The sequence below is a fragment of the Leiobunum rupestre genome, chromosome 3, assembly GCF_980474605.1.
Source record: "Leiobunum rupestre chromosome 3, qqLeiRupe1.1.hap1, whole genome shotgun sequence".
Classification (NCBI taxonomy): Eukaryota; Metazoa; Arthropoda; class Arachnida; order Opiliones; family Sclerosomatidae; genus Leiobunum; species Leiobunum rupestre.
This window is the reverse complement of record NC_143386.1, coordinates 9,109,468-9,128,403: the sequence shown is the minus strand read 5'-3', so window position 1 is coordinate 9,128,403 and position 18,936 is coordinate 9,109,468. Positions and strand designations below refer to the sequence as shown.

At 32.0% G+C, this 18,936-nt stretch overlaps 1 protein-coding gene across 1 annotated transcript in view; it reads left to right on the top strand.

Annotated features, from left to right (window-relative positions):
* Positions 1–18,936, top strand: part of LOC149949412 (acetylcholinesterase-like) — a 100,395-nt gene that overhangs the window by 46,983 nt on the left and 34,476 nt on the right. The window lies entirely within an intron of this gene.

The window sequence follows — 18,936 nt, the reverse complement described above, 5'->3', positions numbered from 1 at the left end:
AATGCTTATCCGCCGTATCGCGTATGGTAAGATCACTCTGACGGCTTTGGCCCCGCCTACGAGAGAAAAAATCCCCTCTGCGCGCGCTCCCCTCTCACGCTGTTGTTTGTTAAATTAACATAGTGACGTCAAAAAAACCCGTCAGCCACATCGAGACGAAAATCTGTTGTGATAAGCATTCCAAGTAGAGGTATGGATTCCAGTAATAAGTTATTTATCTGCAATAAATATTCCATTGCCAAACAAAAAAGTTAAAATTTCGCCATCTAGTATAAATTAAAATTTCGCCATCTAGTATAAATTAAAATTTCGCCATCTAGTATAAATTAAAGCATAAGCCTATAACCTCTAAGTTTGAAACGCGCATAGCGCCCTTTGTACCACCACTGGACGGGCGAAAAAGGAGAAATCAGGCGATAGTATCGGCATGGATATGTATTAATACTGCGTATTATGGATTCCAAACTCTTAGTAGTCACAAGGCATTCGAGCTAGCTCACCGTTTGCGGAAAGATAACCGATGCAGCTCCCCCATTTTCTACCCCTCTCTTCCCAAGTGAGCCGGAAATACGTTAATTTAGATTTTCGGCGCATGACCGAAAATTCAAACCTCTTTCCGTTAGCGTTAGGAGTTGTAGATGGTACTTCATTGTTACTCATTTCAAGTCCTGATAAAAATTCTTTGTAAATATTTCTTTAAAATTTCACTGTTTAACTAAAGTCTGATAAACTTACCTTAAGTTTCACCAGTGTAATAAAATTAGGAATAGATGAATTAAAGACATTTATAATAATTCGCGTTAATATAGTTAGAGCTTTGGAAATCATACACGCGGTTTAGCGAGCAGACGACATTTCCTGCCTAACTTCCGGCTCACTTTGGAGAAACGTCCGGTCCGTTTTTTAAAACCCTGCTAGATGGCGCTGACTGCTATTAAGACATTTGCTGGTTACTTTTTCTCAGAGTTTGGAATCCATAATACGCAGTATTAATACATATCCATGGTATCGGCACCTGGTAGAGATAAATTGAAGCTTCTTCCTTCCCCCTTTCTCTCTCTACGCACCAAAGCAGCTGGCATCATGCATTGCGGGACGCGTTACATTTCTCTTTTCCGCCCCCGGGCTGGATTTAGCGCTGTACTTTCGCCAGTCGTTTGCTTGAACCAACACTGCCTTTCGATTCAAACTTAGGGTTGATAGGCTTATGGTTAAAGCAATAAAAATTTAACTTTAAGAGATTCGTTCTAACAGCGTTTTCCATTTGACTCCTCTACGTAATTGAACCATCTCTTATCTATCAATCTATAGAAATAAAGTATACTACCTTAAATTTATCATTCGAGCAATATCAACCCCTTAGAATATTTCACCCTTGAAAACGTTCCTTTTTTAAAATTCCGTCTGAAGAGAGCGTAATAGCAACGCCAACTTTTTTTTAACACTCATATAATCAAAAGTGCATAATACATACCTTACGAGATTAAGTATTCATCTACCTTATATATATTTATTTTCTCGGTTTTCTTAATATACATTTATACAAATTATTGTGCATGAAAATTATAAATATAACCACAAACAGGAATCCTTACCTCTACTTGGAATGCTTATCGCGGCAGATTTCCGTCTCGATGTGGCTGACGGTTTTTTGACGTCTCTATGTTAACTTAACAAACAACATCGTGAGAGGGGAGGGCGCGCAAAGGGGATTTTGAATCTTGTAGGCGGGGCCAAAGCCTTCAGAGTGATCTTATCATACGCGATACGGCAGGATAAGCATTCCGAGTAGAGGTATGGATTCCTGCCAAAAATAATTTATGAACCTATGATCTCCATGTTAATTACATATTTATCCTATTTTTAACACATTTCAATTATCCAATTTTTATATATAGATTTCCAAATACTATTTCATACTTCTCTCGTAAGATATATCATATACTTTTGGTATAATATATCAGTGGTTCTGCCTGTTAAAAACTTTATCGAGTACGACGCATATTTTTTTCACACAGAGGGCCATAAAATGTATCTGATTTTATTTCGATTCCAACCATCCTCACTCTTTATAACGGACGCTGAAGATGCAAAAACGGAAATCCCGGTTTTCCCCGGAAAATTTATTCCCGGGCGCGTGCAAATCCCCGCAACTCCATCTCAATAACCTGCCTTCCGCCCCCCCCCTTCCCCCAACCTCGCATCACCCTTTTATACGGTCCATCATCGCCAAGGAAAAGTTAAAACAAAAGGATAAGCCTTTGAATTTCTTTGTCGCCTTCAATAGTACTGACTATTGACTGTGAATTATACCGAATTTTACCTCGATAAAAAGACACTTACAAAGCTTCAAACATTATTATATATTTTGGCAGTGGTGTAAGCCGTATTTCGGTTCCGGGAGGGTATTTGGGCGTAATATTTGTTAATTCTTTAAAGAAACGTGACTTGAGACCAAAAATCCAGCAAATCCAAATGCGTTACTTTTGAAAGAAATTCGAATTCTACATATTTCGGACTTGTTAATTTATTTTTAATGTTACTTTCTTTTTTTTTACATTTCTTTTATTATATTATTGTTGAAATTACTGTTTCAATCTTAAATCATACCCAGTGAAATTTGAAAGATATTTCATTTGATTGATTATCATCTTTTTGACTATTGATATTTTCAAATTAGGGTATATTTGTGCCGCTCAGATCCAACAAAATTATTACGATGTATCATATTATCTGCATTTACGTTCTGATATTTTCAGATGATTTGATATGGGGAATTAATTCAAATTAATTGTAAACCTACAGATAGACTGATCGGATTTCAGATGCCTCACAGTTATCGATTTGACATATCCCTCGATTCAATAGACCATTTTATAAAATACTACTTATGTGGCCCGATTTTTCATGAACCATGGAGGCTCCAAAACGGATTCTCTGGCAAACCTGCCCACCTAGTTGTCTGGATAAATAGTGGTTTTTTATCAAAATCCCACTCATTTAACGGATATAGTTTTATACAAACCATTATAAATAGTTAATTAACTATATCTCATTAATTTTGTAAATAGTTGAGTTATGGACTTGCTGTATTTTGAAATATATTATCTTAACATAGGCTACCTTAGCTTTATTGTGAAAATCGACTTTATGGGTGACGATTCCGAAAGCTTCAATCAAATAGGAATGAGCCGAGGAGTAAGACACTCTGCGAACTCGGTGTACACTGCCATACCTTTGACAGTGCTAAATGGAACTCTTGAAAATATATACCTTTAACAGTGCTAAATGAACGAACTCGGTGTACAGATTATCTGAGACTGTCTTACCCCTTGGAATGAGCATAAGCAGAATTTTTAAGACTAAAGATTAAATAAGTTTGCAAGTCCTACTGAAGTAGCGCTATGTTGTCTTTGTGAAAATGTTTGACCTGTTTAGCTAGGAATTTAAAAGCTGTCTATTCCTCCCCAAATTTTAATTTCTGTTTAGTTTAAGTTGTTTTTTTTATAAAAACCAAATCGATTTCAAATTCAAATTTATTAGATAATTTAAATGGATTATTCAACTAACTGAATCTGGTCAGATAAATTATAGCAGATCATCTCTGGTCGGTTTTTTTAGGATAATAGAATCAGATACAATTTGAAGGAAATATAAAAGATAAGCCTGATCTAAGAATTTATTTATTTATTTCTACTGTCGATTTTTAGCTTAGCTTTCAAACCTAAAAACAAATGAGCCTGGTATATCATTGGTTCCTTAAAACCGACGTCTTCCGACGCGATTGAAGCTCACGATTGCGATGGTTTTCCTCCCCCCGCAGCTCTCGTTCCGGTGGAAAATTAGGTATCTTCCCTTTCGACCGAATAATTTCATTTTTTAAACCCAATGGGCTGAATTGAAAGGTTCCATTCAATCGAAAAATTGCCTTCCCATTCAATTGCAGGTTAGGTTGGGTAAGGTTAGGTTGGGTTAGGTTAGGTTGGGTTAGGATAGGTTAGGTTAGGTTATGTTAGATTAGGTTGGGTTAGGTTGGGTTAGGTTGGGTTAGGTTAGGTTATGTTAGGTTGGGTTGGGTTATATTAGGTTAGGTTGGGTTGGGTTATGTTAGGTTAGGTTGGGTTGGGTTGTGTTGGGTTAGGTTAGGATAGGTTGGGTTAGGTTAGGTTGGGTTGGGTTATGTTAGGTTAGGTTGGGTTGGGTTGGGTTAGGTTTATGACCTCCGTAGACGGTAGTAAAATGGAATGGAATTTCGGTCGAACGGGACCAAAAATATATTTAATTAAAAATCTCACATTTGGGCTACTTTCGTTCGAATGGGACGCCAAAAAAACTGCATTCGGTCGAATCGGACCAAAGCAAAAATGAGACTATGATGCCCAAGGATCGTTTCAACATAATCGTTCTACCTATTTACAAATAAATTATTGACTGATCTGACAAACTGATTATCTACAGATATCTGATAATAATGACGTAGAAGCTCTAGTCAGATATCTGATAATAATGACGTAGAAGCGCTAGTTAAAACTAGTTGAAGTATACCATTTTAAAATAAAGAATATCATAAAAATGAATCTGACAAATCTTTCCTGGAAATTCCCGAGAACAATTATCGCTCTCGAAATCTTAAAACTTTAAACAAACCAAATAAAAATATACCCTTAAAAAAAGGCGAATTTCGCATCTCTCTTACAGGGGACCACACAAATTCCGAATTCAAGGAAAGTTATTGGACTGGGGGTCGGGGCTTTTTTCGGGCTTGATGACAGGCTGCAATTACGCCCTACAAACAAATAAGGGTTTTTCGCCCTAAAAACCCTGACAAAAAAAGCAGATCTTTCAAAAGAAGGAATCCACTCCGAGCTCAGAATTCCAAATGAGTTTCGAAAAAGTGAGGCAAGGGTCCTTATTAAAAAGCCCCCAAAATGGGGGTAAATAGAACCTGGGGATAAAAACTGTTTCCTAGAATTGTAACTAGCAGGGGGGGGGGGGGGTTAATATTGATTTTTTCCTTACGAAAAAGTATATTCCTGAGGTAGAAATTTGAAAGATAAAAATAAATATATATATAGGTAGGCTCCTTTTTGCAGTCTTTGAAAGATGGTGAACGTTTCCTCGTTTTGCTGGTATTTCCCCCCTAAAAGGGCCAAACTACCCCTCCTTGGAAGTCAATAATAGGGGCCGGATGGGACCCCGCCTCGGCTGATATCGCGGGCCAATTGAGATTGGCATCTCTTACGACTTGGGCAGAAGTATTCGGTGACCGCGACCCCGTTTTTAAGAAAGGCATTTTCTTTTCGTTTCTCGAAAACCAGCTGTTCTTCGGGTATAAAAATACGTTCGCTTTTAAAAATTAAAATAGCCACGCGAAGGAGAAATACGGATATATTTTCAAACGATAAAACCAGGCTCATAAAAAGAAACAAGCTCACCAACGTAATAACGACAGTTTCACCTCTATACGGTTCCACTTCGTTGGGTTTTTTTGATGGAAGTTAAAATCCTTAAAGGGTATTAGGTACAAACTAAGTTGAAAAATCTGTCGCTAACAAGCGCTACTACCTGTTCTTAAAGGGAATATAACCTGCAAAGCAATCTTTACGGTAGACCCCTTAAATTTTTCAAATTACCCTGTGCAGTGGCGCCAAACATTTCTAAAGCCAAAGGCAAGAGCCGCCAGAGCTGCAAAAGTTGGTGTTCCACACCAAATACCTGAGGTTATATTCCCTTTAACGTAACTAAAACTTGAAATGTTAAGTTCGTTGATCTACCCTAAATATAGAAATATTATATTTAGCAAATGCATTAATTGACATTTAAAGTTGAATTTATGCATAAATTGTATATTAATCATGAAACAATATTTTGTTCCAAATTTGTCGACATATTTTGTAGTACTAGCGGAATTTTTGTAAGAATTAAGATTATATTTTACTACAAAATGCGAAATCTCGCGTAAAAATTGTTATTTTAATACAAATCATTTAAATTAACATTAATACAGATTTTTAAAATTAATAAAATCATTTAGTTTAGTTTAATCAAAGGATGTTTACGAAAATTATTAGATTTAAATATTTAAGCTTAGCCAGCAATATTTCGTGTGAATAAGGCTTTAGAGTAATGCTTTTAAATCGGTGAATTAGTAAAACGGCGCGGACTGATCCGATTGTATTAGTTTTCGAAGGTAATATAAAAGAAAGGCGAACGTAAAATAGCAAATATTTAGTTTTGCGCAATTGTACGGGCCGTTTTCAGTATCGGTGGAATCTGAAAATATATTTATATATAGCGGTTGAATATTTAGTAGGTGCTCTGGCGAATAAAAAAACACTAGTTTCATGTTTTAATGATGGCATTGTTATAGCAGTAGATTTTAGCGTGGAATTGCCTCATTGAATATTTTAACGTTTGTTAAAATCTTGGTCGAACCGAAATAAATATTGATTACTTTCGGTACAAGTAGTTTTAATTAAAATGGTGGTCATAACAAAGGTTTTTGTTATTGTAAAGGTGTATTTGATTATAGTGAAAAAGAAATAGTTGACAATTTTTGGGAAATGTATATTGTATCATGTACATGATTTTTAAATTTTCGATTGCTAAATTAATTAAAAAATAATTTTAAAAACAATTACATTACTTAATCATATTAGTTGAAATTATTTACCATGGTTAAAATTATAATAATATTTATTAAAACCACGTTTTAAGCATATTTATTATATGAATTTTATAAATATTATTATAAATACATGACTTAATATTTTACAAAAATCACCGGCAGGGTTGCCAGATTCCAAGAGTTTCGATTTGGATCGCACTAGATTAAGAAGGATCGCACTAGATTTAAAAGAATCGTACAGCTAAAAATCTGTCACTTTTGCCCAAAAGCTATTTAAAGATAAGAAAACAGTTTGTTAAGCCTTTAATTTTGTATACTTTGCCTCACCGTTATTTACGAAAAAACACGTGAGAAAATATTTTGGAAATATTTCCGATTCCTGGCGACAATTCGCGGCCGAAAACTATCGCAACGCCCCCTTTGGTGCGTTATTGAAACCTAGATAGTTAGCGGCTAAAGCAGACGCTATTAGTTTTTCCTGTTCGTTATTCGTAAATTTGACTTTATAAATAATGATAGTGGCATTTTAATATAATTTTGGCATCGTTTTCTTATATTTTGATAAGTTTATTTTAGAAAAAACGTTCTTGCTAGGTCATAGGCGCAACCTCGGAGACGCTAGCGCCGACGCCCCCACAAAATCGCCAGATAAATTAGAAAATATTAGGTTATTTGTTAGAAAATTGCCAGATAAATTAGAAAATATCAGGTTATTTGTTAGAAAATTGTCAGATAAATTAGAAAATATCAGGTTATTTGTTAGAAAATTGTCAGATAAATTAGAAAATATCAGGTTATTTGTTAGAAAATTGCCAGATAAATTAGAAAATATCAGGTTATTTGTTAGAAAATTGTCAGATAAAATAGAAAATATCAGGTTATTTGTTAGAAAATTGTGAGATAAATTAGAAAATATCAGGTTATTTGTCAGAAAATTGTCAGATAAATTAGAAAATATCAGGTTATTTGTTAGAAAATTGCCAGATAAATTAGAAAATATCAGGTTATTTGTTAGAAAATTGTCAGATAAAATAGAAAATATCAGGTTATTTGTTAGAAAATTGTCAGATATTTTTTCAAAATTTATCAGGTTATTCTTAAAAATTTGTCAGGTAATTTTTTGAAAATCATCCGATCTCTTTTTAAAAATTATCATACTTTTAAAATTAATTATTTCCCAAAAATTACTAGAATCCATAAATTAAAAAACAATCAGAATATATTTTTTAAATTAAAATGTTTCCCAACAATTAATATAATAATGTTTTTTTTTAAAGTGATAAGAATTATTAGTATTTTTTTCATAAATTACCAGAATAAACATTAATCGTAGTTATCTTATAAAAATTATCAACGTACATTAAAAATTACTTTATCTATCTTAATTATAAAACTAAACAAGAGATAGAGTATAGTTGGAGGAGGGCGATTTTAATTAAAAATAGTGTAAGACGAGAACGAACAAACCCCTTTAGATGGACAGTCACAAGAGTTTGTGTCGAGTTACCCGTCTTTTGGGGGGGTCCCCTTTCCTATATTGACAATGTTATCGGATAGGCAAATTAAATAGCGCTTGTAAGCCGCTTAGAAACACTGCTCGCCCAGATTAAAGCCCTTGCTACCAAATAAACCAGCACAGCCAGTCGTGCGCTGCTATTCCGAAAAGGGTATAAAGGATCTAAAGCATCGTTGCCAGATTGTGAAAATCAAATTATCGATTCCTGAAAATAATTATCGTGCGTTTAAAAATTAAACAAAAAAGACTTTTTCCGGAATATACGATTCGAGTTTAGGAAAATAGCGTTATCTGCTTTAAAACCTCTCAATTCGCTACCCGATATAAAAATAAAGCTAGTCAAAAAATAGTCAAATAATTATATTAATAATCGAACAATTGTAATAATAATCGAATTATTGTAATAATAATCGAATTATTGTAATAATTATCGAATAATTGTAATAACAAATGAATAATTGTAATAATAAATCCATAGTTGTAATACTAATCGAGCAACGGATAATTGTAATAATTATCGAATAATTGTAATAACAAATGAATAATTGTAATAATAAATCCATAGTTGTAATACTAATCGAGCAACGGATAATTGTAATAATAATCGAATAATTGTAATTATAAGGGAGTAATTGTAATTATAAGGGAGTAATTGTAATAATTATCGAATAAGTGTAATAATTATCGAATTTTTTTAATAATTATTGAATAATTTTAATAATTATCGAATAAGTGTAATAATTATCGAATAAGTGTAATAATTATCGAATTTTTTTAATAATTATTGAATAATTTTAATAATTATCGAATAAGTGTAATAATTATCGAATTTTTTTAATAATTATTGAATAATTTTAATAATTATCGAATAATTTTAATAGAATAGTTTTAATAATTATCGAATAATTTTAATAATTATCGAATAATTTTAATAATTATCGAATTATTTTAATAATTATCGAATAATTTTAATAATTATCGAATAATTTTAATAATTATCGAATTATTTTAATAATTATCGAATAATTTTAATAATTATCGAATAATTTTAATAATTATCGAATAATTTTAATAATTATCGAATAATTTTAATAATTATCGAATAATTTTAATAATTATCGAATAATTTTAATAATTATCGAATAATTTTAAAAATTATCGAATAATTTTAATAATTATCGAATAATTTTAATAATTATCGAATAATTTTAATAATTATCGAATAATTTTAATAATTATCGAATAATTTTAATAATTATCAAATTATTGTAATAATAAACGAATAGTTGTAATAATAAACGAATAATTGCAATACTCATAGAATAATTGTAATAGTAAACGAATAATTGCAATACTCATAGAATAATTGTAATAATATTTGAATAATTGTAATAATAATCGAATAATTTTTAATAAAAATCGAATAATTGTAATAATATTTGAATAATTGTAATAAAAATCGAATAATTGTAATAATATTTGAATAATTGTAATAAAAATCGAATAATTGTAATAATATTTGAATAATAATCGTATAATTGTAATAATATTTGAATAATAATCGAATAATTGTAATAATATTTGAATAATAATCGAATAATAATAGAATAATTGTAATAATATTTGAATAATAATCGAATAATTGTAATAATATTTGAATAATAATCGAATAATTGTAATAATATTTGAATAATAATCGAATAATTGTAATAATATTTGAATAATAATCGAATAATAATCGAATAATTGTAATAATATTTGAATAATAATCGAATAATTGTAATAATATTTGAATAATAATCGAATAATTGTAATAATATTTGAATAATAATCGAATAATTGTAATAATATTTGAATAATAATCGAATAATTGTAATAATATTTGAATAATAATCGAATAATTGTAATAATAATCGAATAATAATAGAATAATTGTAATAATATTTGAATAATAATCGAATAATTGTAATAGTATTTGAATAATAATCGAATAATTGTAATAATATTTGAATAATAATCGAATAATTGTAATAATATTTGAATAATAATCGAATAATTGTAATAATAATCGAATAATAATAGAATAATTGTAATAATATTTGAATAATAATCGAATAATTGTAATAATATTTGAATAATAATCGAATAATTGTAATAATATTTGAATAATAATCGAATAATTGTAATAATATTTGAATAATAATCGAATAATAATCGAATAATTGTAATAATATTTGAATAATAATCGAATAATTGTAATAATATTTGAATAATAATCGAATAATTGTAATAATATTTGAATAATATTTGAATAATAATCGAATAATTGTAATAATATTTGAATAATAATCGAATAATAATCGAATAATTGTAATAATATTTGAATAATAATCGAATAATAATCGAATAATTGTAATATTTGAATAATAATCGAATAATTGTAATAATATTTGAATAATAATCGAATAATTGTAATAATATTTGAATAATAATCGAATAATAATAGAATAATTGTAATAATATTTGAATAATAATCGAATAATTGTAATAATATTTGAATAATTGTAATAATAATCGAATAATTGTAATAATATTTGAATAATTGTAATAATAATCGAATAATTGTAATAATATTTGAATAATTGTAATAATAATCGAATAATTGTAATAATATTTCAATAATAATCGAATAATTGTAATAATATTTGAATAATAATCGAATAATTGTAATAATATTTGAATAATAATCGAATAATTGTAATAATATTTGAATAATTGTAATAATAATCGAATAATTGTAATAATATTTGAATAATTGTAATAATAATCGAATAATTGTAATAATATTTGAATAATTGTAATAATAATCGAATAATTGTAATAATATTTCAATAATAATCGAATAATTGTAATAATATTTGAATAATAATCGAATAATTGTAATAATATTTGAATAATAATCGAATAATTGTAATAATATTTGAATAACAATCGAATAATTGTAATAATATTTGAATAATAATCGAATAATTGTGATAATATTTGAATAATTGTGATAATAATCTAATAATTGTGATAGCGTACCGCACAAAAGACTTCTTCGTAAATTAGAACTCTTGGGTATTAGAGGAATAGCTCTTAACTGGATAAGTAGCTATTTAACTGGTAGGAAGTGTGTCACTAAAATTAATAACATCTTATCGTCCCCAATGGAAATTTCAGTCGGCTTACCTCAAGGTTCAATTTTATCGCCTCTATTATTTAACTTGTTTATCAATGACATAACCAATATTGTTCCCCACGATTCTTTAACGCTATATGCAGATGATACTGAGCTATTATTAAAAAATGCCTGTTTGGAACCTCTAATAAATACTGCAAATAAGTATCTAGAATTAATTAACAGCTGGCTTTATCAAAATGGTCTTAAATTAAATAAAAATAAAACAGAATATATAATATTTTCTAATGTCAATAAACAAATTATACCCGAAGAATTATGTAAAATTAATGTAAATGGGGTAGAAATTAAAAAGGTATCAAAATATAAGTATCTAGGAATTTGGTTGGATCAAAGGTTATCCTGGACTGACCATATAAACTCGATATGCAAAAAATTAGCCTATTCTTCTTATTTAATTAGAAAATGTAAACAATTTTTCCCAAGAAGAATATTGTTTGATCTTTATTACTCGTTTTTCTTCTCGTATATTACTTATTGCACGGTTACATCTGGAAACACCACGAAAAATAATCTAGATAAAATTAAAATACTACAGAAACGAACCCTAAGATCAATTTTCAATATTAAATGGAATGCCCCAACTAAAGAATTGTATAATAAAAGTAAAATTTTAAATATTAACCAAGTTTATGAATACTCATGTATAAATTTCATCTTTAAAACTATAACTAACGGTCCAAATTATTTATTTGAGTTAAAACATAATAAAACAGTGACTAGACTAGACGACTTCATTAGACTTCCTAAATGTAATCTCTAAAAAATTAACTCTGTATTTTACTTTGGAGTAAAACTTTACAACCAAATACACCTTGACCTAACAAAAAGCAAAACTTATCAGGCAGTAAAACGTTTAATCAAGTCAAATGTCTTAAAAAATGTATAAATATTTTTTTAAATAACACTGTCTTAAGTAAAAGGAATTTTTCGGAGTGTTATTTTCTGTATTATTGTTTTTTTGATATATATTAGCGGTGTATCCATCAAAATGTTGTAATTATTTATGTTGTAGTTTTTTTTATTTTTTTATTTATTTTTATTTTGTTGATTGATTTTTTATATTCATGTTATAGATTTAAATGTATACCGGAGGGCTATAAATCGCTAGTCGACTTTGCCCTCCACTCCACTTTAATAACTCTTTGAATAATAAAAATGAAACCTTAAACATTAAACATTAAACATATTTGAATAATTGTAATGATAATCGAATAATTGTAATATTCATCGTATAATTGTAATAATAATCGAATAATTGTAATTATAAGGGAATAATTGTAATACTCGTCGAATAGTTGTAATACTCGTCGAATAGTTGTAATACTCATCCAATAATTGTAATAATAATTGAATAATGGTAATAATAATCGAATAATTGTATTAATAATCGAGTATTCGTTTTTTGGATTGAAATGTTTCTAAGCGGAAACTTTCAACTGTTGTACAGAGATAATTTTGAATGAGCAGACAGCTTTTACACGTTCGACTTAAGCCTTGGCTGATTGACTACGAAATATACTACTCAAAATTTCAAAAGGCCTTTCTTTTAAGTAACATTTATCTTCTGGTTTTGATGTTACTGCTGCGTCACGGGTGACGTATCGCTGACGTTTCACTATGAAAAGCGCGGGACATAATGAGAAAATTCAACGAGGCATCCGGTTTTTAAGCTTAAACTGAACTGAACTTCTACGTATTTCGTGACTAATGAGCTACATAAAAACAAGTTCAGCTTGCGTAGCTTATTTTATAGAAAGGCCTATTACCCACGGCCTTAAAATTAGTCTAATTTATTAAAAATTGTTAAAAATAATTTAAAAAGAACTGCTACTGCATGGAGTTGTTTAAAAACATAATTTATTTAAATATTTTCTTTGGGAGCTTTCGGACCGCGGTCTTTAAATTATTTTTAACAATTTTTAATAAGTTTACCATGGAACAAAAATTAAATATTTATAGTCTAATTTATATTCATTAGAAATAAAATATTTTAACGTTTAATCAAGCTGGATCTTTAAAAAAAAATAAACTTATAAAAAAAATATTAAAAGTTACGAAAATCTTATTTTTACCGTACTCTTCGGCACAATTATCGAAAGAGGTACTAATACTACAATACTGCAAAAAATGGTTCGAAATTATCGTTTGACCAAATGTTGGCTCAGAATTATCAGTCGGTTCAAAAATTGGCTCGAAATGATCGTACTGCCAAAGGTTCACTCGAAATTATCGTTCTGCAAAAAATCGCTTGAAATTATCGTTCTGCCAAATATTGGCTCGAAATTATCGTTCTGCTAAATATTGGCTTGAAATTATCATACGGCTCAAAAGTCTGATCGAATTTATGATATGGCCCAAAAGTGGGAACGAAATTATAGTACTGCTAGAAATTGGCACGAAATTATTGTACGGCTAAAAATGGTCTTGAAATGATCGTACTGCCAAAAATTGTCTCCAAATTATCGTACTACAAATAATTGAAACTGAGTAAATGGCTTTAAAAAGTCGCTCGATGACTTAGGCCTAAGTTGCTGCTTTGGGTATTAGCTTAGCTGATTATTATTATTAATATAGTACTGCCAAAAATTGGCTAAAAATTATCGACGTGTACGATAATTATCGTACGCCTGACAACCCTTTAGAATAAATGGTTAGGGATTTTCGTCGAACGTATAGGGTCTATCTCCGATTTGATATTAAATCTTTGGAAGTTCACAAAGATACGTTCGGTTGGATGGCCGCGATTCCGGGGCCAGAGACAAAGTGGTCAAACTAGCGTGACAAAGCCGACTCTCGGGTCCTCCAGAATCAAAGCCGATGCCGGATAAGCGGATCATTATATCCAACGATGCCGCCTGGATAATCCCATTCCATCCGGGTACTTGGTTGCGATGGCTATAGGCAAGCAAGTGGGGGACATCTGGCCAAAGAGAATCATCTTCAGCGTTGCTGAAATATCCCAATCTGCATTGGAATAGCTCTTTATACTCGCCGTCAAATCTCGTTTTGCCGAATATTTCAATAAAACCAGATTCACATGGCTATAGCCAAAGTTCCATATTCAAGTCAAACCAAGGAAATTACTCAATTTATTTATATTTTTGTAGCGACTCTAAAAAAAACCGGTTAGGCCTAACATAATATTTTCGCGTCCGCGCAAATATTGGAGGTTAGGCCTAACGCATATTTTTGCGTCAGCGCATATATTGACGGCTTTTAAAATACCTCTACGTGTTATGGTAAAAAAAGCACGCAAAGAAGGCTGTGTGCCCAAGACATGTACCTGTAGTGTCGCGCGCTAAAACGTCATTTCAAAATCCGTCAATTGGCGGTTAGGCCTAACCTATATTCTCGCGTCGGAGCAAATAATGGCGGTTAAGCCTAACCTATATTCCCGTGGCGAAGCAAATAATGGCTATTAAGCCATAATTTTTAGCGTTGACGTAAAAAATTCCCGTTAGGCCTAACATAAGTTTTTCGCGTTGACGCAAAATATGCCGGTAAGGCCTAACATATATTTTTCGTGTTGACGCAAAAACTCTCCGTTCGGCCACACAATATTTTCGTGTTGACGCAAAAACTCGCTGTTAGGCCACACAATATTTTGGCGTCGTCTTTTTCAAAAGCAACCCTTACAAGGACTGTAAGTCCAGACCCTATGTATTAATTTTTCAAAGCGAATCTCTAAATGGCTTTTATTTTACTTATCTAATCAATCGAGAAATTCTACTGGATTGATGAAAACCTAGAAGCGCGCAATATTTCAAATTAGCAAGTTTATACTTTTTGAATTACCTACAACTTATAAGAAATTAACAAAATAACTCATTTAACTGATTATTATTATTATTATTTTAGTTTGGCATATTGAAAACCTACTTCTAAAGATCGTCGGCGTGGGCGTGGCTAAGAATGGGGTCCATAAGGAAGAATAGGAAATTATAAATGTCTACACTCGGAATGTCTAAGGAAGGCAATTGATTCTCATAGAAACGGCGTGGTTTGCAGCCGAGATTTTCGCTCGCCACATCAACCAGCCAATAATTTTGAAACTAAACTGTAGGCGCATTCCCAGTGCAGTGCTAACGGATTCTTAGCTTCATACTTAGATTAACCGAACGAAACTATATTATAAACCATATAGCCTGTGATATTTTTACATGTATAATAAAAATATTTTTTTCCAATTTATCTTTGATACTTTGGTTTTCATGGACAGTGATATTCTAAATTCGTTTCATCAGCTATAGCCTTTTGGACGTCTGTTGTAACTCGATTTGATTCAGTAGTTTATCCAAATAACCTCCTTCACTGGATATTTAATTACTTCAGTTTCTAGATTGTTTGATCGAACTTCTTTCGTCCCTGAATTTCGACTGAACTCAGTGGCGTAGCTGAGAACTCAGAGGCCCCCCGCCAAAATCTCAATGGGGGCCCCCTTTTCAATTTTTTTATGGTGAGCAGGGTCCTCTGAAGCTCGGGGCCCCCCGCGCCGCGGGCCCTGCGGACCATCAGCTACGCCACTGACAGAACTGAGTATCTTTCATGGTAGTATATATTTCACCTTGGGCATATTTAAACACTAGGTGGCTCTGTGTTGAATTATGCCTTGAATTCGCAATAGCTCTGAAAATCAGTTCGGTGATACTGTTTTCTAAGAGAACTATGTTACTTATGCTTCCACGTATTGCATACATTTTATCATTAGCTCAGTTTAATCAATGAATAAAATTCTTTAGCCTAAAATGTTATTTCCCAGAAATCAGATACTTATGTAAAACCTGTATAGCTTTTTGATATGTTTTATTATTAATTTATGACATGATTCAAGTACCCAAGAATGTTGAACTGCAGAGATTTGAAACCTCATCATATCAAATTCTTTGTCTGCTTTTGTTATGGCATCAAACGCTTTCTCTAATAGCTTTTTCCATTTAATTGCTCGAGTTTCGCTCCGAATCTGTCTCTGACGGCATAGATCTCGCCCCAATCGACTAGAATAAAACCGCAAATGGAACATTCCATGAACATATTCCCGCGCTTTGTTGTTTTTCGTCTGCTAGTAATTTGAATTTTCGTGTGTTGGTCTGCTATTTGGTCAAAAAAATCTAAAAGGAACACGAAAAAATTTGCTCCGATCTCGATCTCGATTAAAAGTCATTTTTAAAAAAATTATCGTACAATATCGTACGCGCAAGCTGAATTATCGAAAAATGCGTACATTATACTACGCCATTGAAAATATCGTACGTTCCCAAAATTATAAATTATCGACGCGTACGATAATTATCGTACGTCTGGCAACGCTGTCGGCGAGTCACAGCTTGTCAAAAGAATGTTGCAAGAAAAACGTGCAATTAGATACTGGTAATTATAAACTTGTGGTCATAGAAATAATGTAATAAATTATTAAACGAAATTTGAAGCTAATCAAAATTAATTGTCGTACATATTTCCTTTGATGTGGCTTCTAGTGGCGGAGAGGGGGTTAAAGGCGGCGAATTCCCGGGCAACGAGACAATTTAGTGCGCAATGAAGACTGTTTCCCTCGCCCCCTGGTGGCGCCCGGGCCGCTCGATTTGGGGAAATAAAGGGTGAGCGAGGGGCTTCACCGGAGCAACGAAATGGGCCGCAAATCCCATTTGAGGGGATAACCCCCGAACGGCCCTCAATATCTCCAGAGTTCTCTAAACCAGGTTAACGGAGAGAAAACGGATGGAGCCCTAACAAGCAGGCTCTCCACCGATAGTGACATCAGAGCCCGATAAAATCTTCTCTTTATCGCTGGTGGGCTTTCATCCGTTTGCACGCGCGATTGGACGATAAATTAAATCTATATTCAACCGCTTTTCAAACCAAAAACGCATTGATAATTCAATGAATTAACACGAGAATAAAAATATATTCGAATTATATGTAAAAACATAAGCCTATCAAGGCCCCCTTGAGTTTGAATAGACGCTAGCATAAACTCTATTTATGTCTTTTCAACTTGTTAAAAAGTTCCACGCGCGTCTGGATATTTTAGCGTAAGCGGTCTCGAGCGATTTCGCGCGTGATCCCTGAAATAAAAAAAATGCGCGAGCCTTTTAAAGAGCGCGTGGAACATTTTAACAAGTTGAACAAGACATGAATAAATTATGCTAGCAACTATTGGGCATAAGCGTACATGTATTCAGCTAGTGTTGTAAGTCGGAAAATTTTCCGGAAAATGACCGAGGCCTTTTTCCGGAATATTTTCCGTAATTTTCCGAAAAAAAAAAGGTTTTATTCCATGATTAGTCTAATATATTGTTTGCAAATTTAAATTAAACGGCATTTTTGCCTTATTTTTTCGAATCTAAAAGTAAAACTAAACCTCTAGACTAGTTTAAACTAATTAACAATGTAACACTATTAATGTTTTGTAGTATGTTTACTGATATTAGACATTTTAAATCGATAAAAAGTTAAAAACATTAAAAACCCTTAAAAATAAATTTATTTCTCATTTTTTTATTTTACCAAATTGCGGAAAATTTTCCGAATTTTATTTTTCCGCAAAATTAACAACACTACATTCAGCACTAGATAGGCGCGGGAGAAATCAAAATTAGGATCTACGCTACCTGGCGGTGAAAAAGAGCAAATCCCCCTCACACCTACCACCTATACTATCTCTTGCCATCTACGAAGCAGTTTCCGGTAGCATGTATTGGGGGATTTGTTCATAAGTTTCGGTTTTTCACTACCAGGTGGCCAGTCATTAGCCTAACGATAAACTCCTATTCGTTTCAAACTTAGGGGTGGCATTGATAGTCTTATGGTAAAAACTATTTATGATAAAAATATCACGTCATTGTTAATGAAAGGGTCAAGTCTATCGGGAAGGAACCAAAAAAAGCTCAGCTAGTTCAATAAAGGAAGAGAAAAGCTCCTTGGCCCCTTAAATAGACCATTTTCACGGAGTTCCAAAACTAGCCCGTAATTAGATTACGTGACTCAAAACCACCTTCTTAATCTACCCTCCGCACATCCTCCTCATCCTCTCTTTCATCCGGGAGAAGTCCCCAGCATCTTCCACTCCAGAGTCGGTAGATAGTAGACAGCCGCCTTTATAGACTCAGCCTTTACCCTCTTCCCGGCCTACCGGAGCGCCGTTCGGTGACTGGGATAGCAGCCAGCCCCGCACCGAGATTGTCGATAAGATCCGGGACTCGGTCGTCGACGAATCGTGGACGCTTCTAACATTGGAAATTTGTCTAAGAAAATTTCGCCGCAGTTTCGTACATTTTGCAGAATACCGAAAGCTTTGAATTGGAAATTAACGGCGCTTTTCTCGCTCGTTGAAAGTCTTCGAGAAGTTCAATTGGATTTCAAAAAGAACCGACGAATTACAATTTCGTACAACGCGTTAATTTTTTCCGCACGTTCAAGCTTGAAAGTCTGGTTTCCATTGGATGAAAACGCACGGAAAATCGCAGTGTGGTTGCGTTACGGAATACTGTTGTTGATAAAACGCAGTTTTATGAAATATACGATTGAGATAATTTCTACTGCGATTTATCG